The 7,970-nt window shown below is 42.7% G+C and overlaps 1 long non-coding RNA gene across 1 annotated transcript; it reads left to right on the forward strand.

The window, feature by feature from the left end:
* Positions 1 to 5,971: 5,971 nt before the first annotated feature.
* Positions 5,972 to 6,375, forward strand: LOC109154780. The gene is made up of 3 exons (XR_002049785.1): positions 5,972 to 6,114; positions 6,217 to 6,254; positions 6,351 to 6,375. It is a non-coding gene; the product is annotated as an uncharacterized LOC109154780 (long non-coding RNA).
* The last annotated feature ends 1,595 nt before the right edge of the window (positions 6,376 to 7,970 follow it).

Genomic DNA, 7,970 nt, shown 5'->3' on the forward strand with positions numbered 1-7,970 from the left:
AGGCAATACAACTATTGTCATTCTTTCACACAGCGTTATTCAAATATTATTATTACCGGTAACATATTTACCATCATTGGTGCTTTCATTGAGAGCCTGAGTCCCACACTCAAGTAGGCGGCGACACACACAACTCATTCCTCTTTCAACAGCAAGCTTGAATGAATGGTGTCCCACAGCTCCCACGGTTCCGCAACGTGAACAATGGCAATGCCTCAGGTGACCTTCGGGACCAACTCACCAACAATCACGGAGGGGACCTTCGAGAACAGCTCAACAACGGGAGGCCCGGGGACCTTCGAGACCAACTCAACAATGGAGGGGCGAACCAAGCCGTGAACCTCCAGGCGACTGCCGATGTCATTCAGCAAGCAGTTACGGTGGTGCTAAATCAGGTGGCGATGGGACTGCAAGGCCAAGTGTCCCCGCCGCTGCCCCAGGAAATAGCGGTAGAGACCCATAGAAGTGGACCGGCCAGACGGCAACCAGGCCCTTCCCAATCTGCACCAGAATGATTGGGACAGAGGGCGCCCGTGCGGCAAAGGTTAGGATCACGGGCCGAGGGGTCCTCTACCAGAGGCCCTCGCCAACACGAAAACAGAGAAGCTGAGAGATCACCCACAAAGGAGGTGGGCGAGTCTCGGGAGCCGACCCCACGCCGACACATTGATGAGTCGGCCCTACGTCGGCACTCGGCGGAGAAGCGACGCGCCGATGAGCGGGTTCCACACCGACACTTGGAGGAGCGGCAGCCGGCCCCGCGCCGGCACCCTGGCGAGTCGGCCCTGGTCGAGAGGCTGTAGAGAAGAATCGAGGATTTAGCAAGAAGGGTGGAGGCACGGGAACAGTCGCCGGAACCCGAGGTACGAATGGCAGCACCATTCTTCCCAAGCATCATGGACGTACCTTTGCCGAGGGACTTTAGGTTGCCCGCCATCAAAGAGTACACGGGGGCCACTGACCCACGTGTCCACATGACGAGGTACAAGGCTGATATGATAATAATCGGGGCAGGGGACGCCATCATGTGCCGAGCGTTCTTGTCTACCCTGGATGGAGCGGCCCAAGACTGGTTCAACACCATCCCGGATGGGTCAATCCAAATCTTTGGGGAGTTGCCCAAGAGCTTCCTAACATACTTCTCCGGTAGCATACAGCGTAAGAAACCCTTCTCTCACCTCTGTGTAGTGAAGCAAGATAGAGGCGAGAGCCTCAAAGACTTCCTGATAAAATGGAAAAAGGAAGTCAATAATGTCTACGACTTCGACTCCAAGGCGGCGATCCTGATATTTATCCATGCCTTAAGATCAGGGTATTTCCACAAGTAGTTGAACGCCTATCACCCCCGCTCTTACGAAGATCTGATAAGGACGGCTAGCCGCTATGCCGAAGCAGACGACGTCGACAGGAAGAAGAAGGACGAAGAGGATGGTAGGAAAGGTGGAAAGCCTGGGAAAGCGGGTCCGCCCAGCCAGGCACCACTCTCGAACCACCCGACCGCAGGGAAAGGCCGAGACCACGAACGACCTCGCCTGGTCCCCTTGTGTAATTTAACTCCTCTTACCCATCCCGTCAGTGTCATCCTAAAGCAAGTTGAGGAGATGGGAATGGTAGAATTTCCCGAGGAGTGCATGAAGGTCTCCCCAAAGGCAAACCAAACAAAGTACTGCAGGTTTCATAGGCAAGCCGGCCACGATACGGATGAGTGTCACGTTTTAAAGGGACAAATAGAAGAACTCGTCCAGCAGGGTTACTTTCGACATTTCGTCAAGCGATCCAAGCAGCAGCAACAGCCGCAACACAATCCACCAACAAATGTCTGGAGGAATTAGGATGGCACCGAGCCGTCCACCTCGAACGCCAAAAAAAGAGAACACGACCAAATATCTGAGCAGAATGATAGTGAGAAAGAAACCGCGGTGGTGCCCAGACGACAAAAGAAGCACACCATACATTTTATCTATGGTGGACCCGCAGGGGGCGACACGCCCGCGGAAAGAAATAAGTGAAGCCAGCTATACGTGGGAGAAGTGGTGAGTCTTCCCAGAGAAAAGAAACAGAGACAGGAGGCCATCACCTTCTCTGATGATGACCTCCCAGAGGGCCCGTTACCCCATCGTGACGCCCTGGTGATTGAGATGGACGTCAACGATGTCATTGTCCGCCGCATCTTAGTCGACACGGGAAGCTCAGTCAATGTGATGTATTACGATGCCTTCACCAAGTTAGGAATACCTAGGAACCAGCTCAAAGAAGTACGTACCCCACTCTCTGGATTTACGTGTGATTCAGTGGAGACGGAGGGGTCAGTGGTCTTACCAGTGGAGATAGGCACGAGCCCTAACATTCGCAAACTCGACGTGGAATTCATCGTGGTAAGACTCACTTGTGCGCACAACATCATTTTGGGGAGGCCGGCACTGGAGGACCTCAAGGTCATAGTGTCTGGGGAACACTTGTGTATGAAGTTCCCTACTCTGAATGTGATAGGAGCCGTCAGAGGAGACCAGCGAGCAGCCCGCAGTTGTTACGTAACAGCATGCAAAAAGATTGGCGGAAAGAATCTACAAGTCCACACCATCTGCAAGGATGATCGATCGGGTATGGAGCTCAGAACATTTAGTTAGATATTATCAGTAATACTTTGTAGTCGTGGTCCGCCCAGACCTGTAAACAGTATTAGTAATCATGGTCTGCCCAGGATACTTCGCTCAAAGTTAATTTCTCAAGGTCACAATATTTCGTAATCATGGTCTGCCCAGGTTACTTTGCTCAAATAAAAGGTTCTCAATACCACCTTCGATCAACCACGGTCGTCACTACACTCTACAGGAGATTTAGAAAAAAAAAAAAAAAAAAAAAAAAAAAAAAAAAAAAAAAAACCGGGCCAAGGCCACGCGCCTCAGCCCAAAGTCGCGCCTCGGCCGGGCTGAGGCTGCGACTCAACCAAAAGTCGGCCGACGCCGCATTGAAAAAAAAAAAAGAAAGAAAAAAGATAGGCCGAGGCCACACTCCTCGGCCAATGGCTGAGGCACGGTGCCTCAGCCAGCGGTTGAGGCGACGCCTCGGCCGCAGGACGAGGCACACGCATCGGCCGGGTTGAGGCAGCGCCCCAGCCCGAAGCCGGCCTACGTCGCAAAAAGTAAAAATAAAAAAAATAAAAATAAAAACGGGCCAAGGCCACGCGCTTAAGCCCAAAATCTGGCCGAGGCGCGATGCCTCGGCTAGCAGCTAAGGCAACGCCTCAGCCGCAGGACGAGCACACGCCTCGGCCGCAAGACGAGGCACACGTCTCGGCCGGGCTGAGGCGGCGCCTCAACCAAAAGCCGGCCGTCGCCGCTTAAAAAAAGAACGCCTCGACCAAGTGGCTGAGGCGCCGAGGTGCGCGCCGAGGCTTTGGCCGAAGCGCAGTGCCTCGGTCACAGGCCACAGGGCGGGGCACTCGCCTCGGCCAGCTGTGGCGGCGCCCCAGCCCGAAGCCGGCCCACGCCGCAAAAAAAAATGGTAACGATAAATCGCAGAAACCAACAGATGGTGACAAGAGCTGATAGAGAGGTGCTCAAACCGCTCAGGCAGGAAAGGATTTAGAAAGCACAAATCATGAGGGATTTGGAAAACAAAATCGCATATCCTAAATCACTCAGGATTCTGCGCAGTCTCGAGATAGATTCGGCCTTACTCCCAAGTCAACTCAAACACATCCGTAAACTCAGGAGTGGGGGGGACTGGTGACAGGATATTAGGGCTGGCACCCGACCCGGATCATAAGTGGGCATCTGACCCGGCACCACATGGAGACCCAACGGGCAAAACTCCAACGGACAGAATTCCAACAGGTGTCACCTTTATTGCAATTGAAGCCACCATTGATGAGAGAGAATTAAAGGCTTGGCTCCCCATTTATGTCCCATGTTGTTACCGTTGGCACCTTTGTATAAGTAGATGCTCCCCTCAGCTTGAGGGGACACGTTCAATACTCTGGACAAAGACACATTGTACTTTCTATACTAAGACACTAAGGCAATACAACTATTGTCACTCTTTCACACAGCGTTATTCTAATATTATTATTACCGGTAACATATTTACCGTCAACTACAACTTCTAATAATTGGAAATGAGAAAAAAAAAAAAAGATTAAGCAAATGTATAGTACAAGAAACAAGAATTAAAATAATTATTTTAACAAAAAAAAAAACATTTTTTGCCCCTAAATTGTTTCACTTTTAGAAATTTGGTCTCTACTAGTAAATTTGGTCTCTCCTAGTAGTTTAGTGGCACGAAGTAGCTCTCCCAAACAAGAGGTTATGGGTTTGAACTCTAGTGGGGGGCAATATTGATTCTTTGTGCTTTTGTAGGTTGAGAAAGTAATTATGAACAGATACCGTAGGTTGAGAAAGTAGCTATGAACAGATACTGTAGGTTGAGAAAGTAGCTATGAACAGATACCGTAGGTTGAGAAAGTAGCTACGAACAGATACTACATTATAACAGAGTCAGTAGTACTTTAGTCCCTAAGATTATATAATTACCAAACTCCGTTAGTAAACTCTTTTTGTGAGGTTATTTGTGTCATTAATTAAGAATCAATATTCATGGTTAATTAAAATTTCATCCTCTCTATGTGAATGTCATTTTTAATAGTGAATATTGATTATAAATGGCAATAATAATATCAATGTTAATGGAGTTTGACAATTATGTAACACTAGGGACTAAAAGTGAAACATTATGAATAATTAAGGAACTAAATTTATTTAAATTAAATTATAAGAACCAAATTTCCAAATGTTAAACAATTCAAGGGTGAGAAGTTTCGTTTTCCTAAAATAAAATACAAGAGGGGCAGTGGTGGATACACTAGTATTTTTTATTTTTTTATTTTTTTTATGATAATTCAAAATTTGAACATTGTCATACTATATCCTAGATCCCATGATTCTGCCCCAAAGTTTATGAAGGAGGTAAATCCTAAGTTGCTCCAATAATTTCAGGTTCTTCATCACAAAAGGTCTTCACCGTCACTAATTGATCAAAATTCTCCAATGACTCTTCAAAATCTCAATGGAGTTTGAACTCCCACCCTACCACTGTTACACTAGTGTTTTAACATACATGATTTATTTATGTTTTTATTTTTTTTATTTAATTTAATCTCCAAATGTCCTAATACACTAGCATTCGGACATATAAAGTTGTTATGCCCCAGTATGCAATATACACATTGAGATTTATGTGACATCTCCAATGTCCCCATTAAGGATTCCCTTATAATGGAAACCAACAAGTTAAAACGTGTAATGATGATATTTCACTATGCTTGGAGTTGAATTCAACTTTAATACCATGACATTTTATATTATTCTTTATTGTGGAAATGTATTCTACATTTTTTTAATATTCAAAAAGGTTGTGTATCATTATTGACCACATACCTAAAAGTCATATGGAGTATGAAGTATGAAACATGGTTGTATGGTACTCCATTTTTTAATGTACAATGTTACATGAATTAAAATATATTTTTTATCAAATTGTTAATGTAATTGAAATCGACCAATTTATGAAGTGAATTTACATAAGAACAAATTGCACTTTTGGTCCTGTGAGTAGTATGGTACTGGCAATTTGAGTACGTGACTTTCAAAACTCTCAATTTAAACCTTTAACTATGCAATTTTTGGCACATTTAGTCCTCCGGGCCAAATTGCCGGTCAATTTTGGCCGGAAAAATTAAAACTATTTTTAATTAATAAATTATGAGGACAATTTGGTCATTTTAAAGTCTTCTTCTTCACTGAGTCTTCTTCTTGACCGGAGCTCCATTTTCTTTACTGAGTTTTTACTCACTCAATCAACTTAATGCCACACTTCTCTCTCCCTTCTTCTCATCACTGAAATGATATGCCGGCGCAATGGCGGAGCGAAAAGAACAAGATCAGGGTTGTGTTCAAGCTGCAGTTTTAAATCTCTGGTGGATGTACTTTGTAGGGGTCCTTGAAAGCCGGAGTTGTTGGAGAGGCTTCCATTGATCTTTCGAGTTATGCAGAGGCAACCAAGGTTTCCTATGTGTCTCTTCCCCTCAAAAATTCGAAATCTGGGGCCATATTGCACGTAAATCTAAAATCCCTCTCCCTTCTTCTCATCACTGAAATGATATGCCTTTCTTCGCTTGTTATAATATCATCAATGGTTTGGTATTGAGCTCTTATTTAGGTATCGATAAAGAGGGTTCAGGATTCTACAGTCCAGAGGTGCTGGTCAATTTCAAACTCTCGATGCAGCTGTTTCTTTAGGAATTCGATTTGAGTGTTTAATCCTGAATCACGTTTTTCTTCTCTGTTTTTCAGTACCATTGTAGAAAGTGAACATGCATAACTTAACCTTCAGGATAGGAAGTTTAAGCCTCAATTTAGCAATGTGGATATAGACGTTTTTCTTCTATGTTTTTCTTCTCCGTTTCACCGTCTTCTTCATCGAAAAAATCGGGAGATTTAACATCCAGGTCGTCAGATTCATCATGATGTCGTTATTCATGGCGATCATCGGAGTCAAGTACGATTACCTCAAGGATCCGGAGAATCGATGGACGTTCGCGACGCTTTACGGGCTGACGTTTTTCTTCGCAATCCGGAGAATCGATGTCGTTATTCATGGCGACGCCCTCAGTGAAGAAGAAGACTTTAAAATGACCAAATTGTCCTCATAATTTATTAATTAAAAATAGTTTTAATTTTTCCGGCCAAAATTGGCCGGCAATTTGGCCCGGAGGACTAAATGTGCCAAAAATTGCATAGTTAAAGGTTCAAATTGGGAGTTTTGAAAGTCACGTACTCAAATTGCCAGTACCATACTACTCACAGGACCAAAAGTGCAATTTGTTCTTTACATAATCAATCTATGGTGAAATTGATCGTTACATAAAAAGTTATGGTATATCATTGAGTAACAATATTTGTTGAAAAATGTAACATAAATAGCATTTTTCATAAAAACTCCTTCCATGCACTTAAAAAATATTCTCACCTTAGCTTTAACTTGCCAGTTGCCACATACATTTAGGAGAGTATATTTAATGTATTAATCAAGAGATATATGTATATTTTGACCATAATAATATTTTTCTTATTTTTCTCATACTAAATGTAAGATATTTTAAATAATAATTAAAATGAGTTAATTCCACTGGAGGTCCCTTTTTTTTTTTCATGACAATTCCAAATTTAATTCCAGACTATCGTTTTTGCCATTTTACATCCCAGATTATCGTTTTTTGGACACGTTTAGTCCTTCTCATGACTTTTTCTATTTTTAGTAAGGGCATTTTTGTCTCTTCATATTTTCTTCTGTTATTTTTCTGATTTCAGCTGGTTTAATTGGTTTAGGACTTTACTAAAAATTGGTTGAAAAATATGGTTACTAAAAATCAGAGGTTACCTAAAGTTCCACAACGGCCAAAAGCTACGGTCAAATTATCTGAAAAGATTTTTAGTAGTGGATTACTTGGACGTGCGATGATTTAAAATCGACGCCGGAAACAGAGAAGGTTCGCGTAAGTCAATGAACATTTTAGAGAGAATGACGAACGCAACAGAGTAGACGGAAGCGCAATCGTCAAAAAATATGGATTAGGGTTCGGTAATCAGGATATATATATATATATATATATATATATATATATATATATATATATATATATATATATATATATATATATATATATTAATGTAAAATTTTTAAATCTCATGTGGTATGTTATAACACAATTCTTTATAATATATGCTAACAGTATGTGATGTTCGATATAACAACCAATTTAGTATTGTTAAAGAAAAATACATTTCAGAATAAATTTTAATTTCATGATTAATATTTTATTTTATTATTTTTAAAATATTATCAACAATAAAGTTACTTAAATTTTATGCCGTGCATCGCACGGGGCAAAAGCTAGTTTGGTACAATAGTTG

Source organism: Ipomoea nil, unplaced genomic scaffold, assembly GCF_001879475.1.
Source record: "Ipomoea nil cultivar Tokyo-kokei standard unplaced genomic scaffold, Asagao_1.1 scaffold2653, whole genome shotgun sequence".
Lineage (NCBI taxonomy): Eukaryota > Viridiplantae > Streptophyta > Magnoliopsida > Solanales > Convolvulaceae > Ipomoea > Ipomoea nil.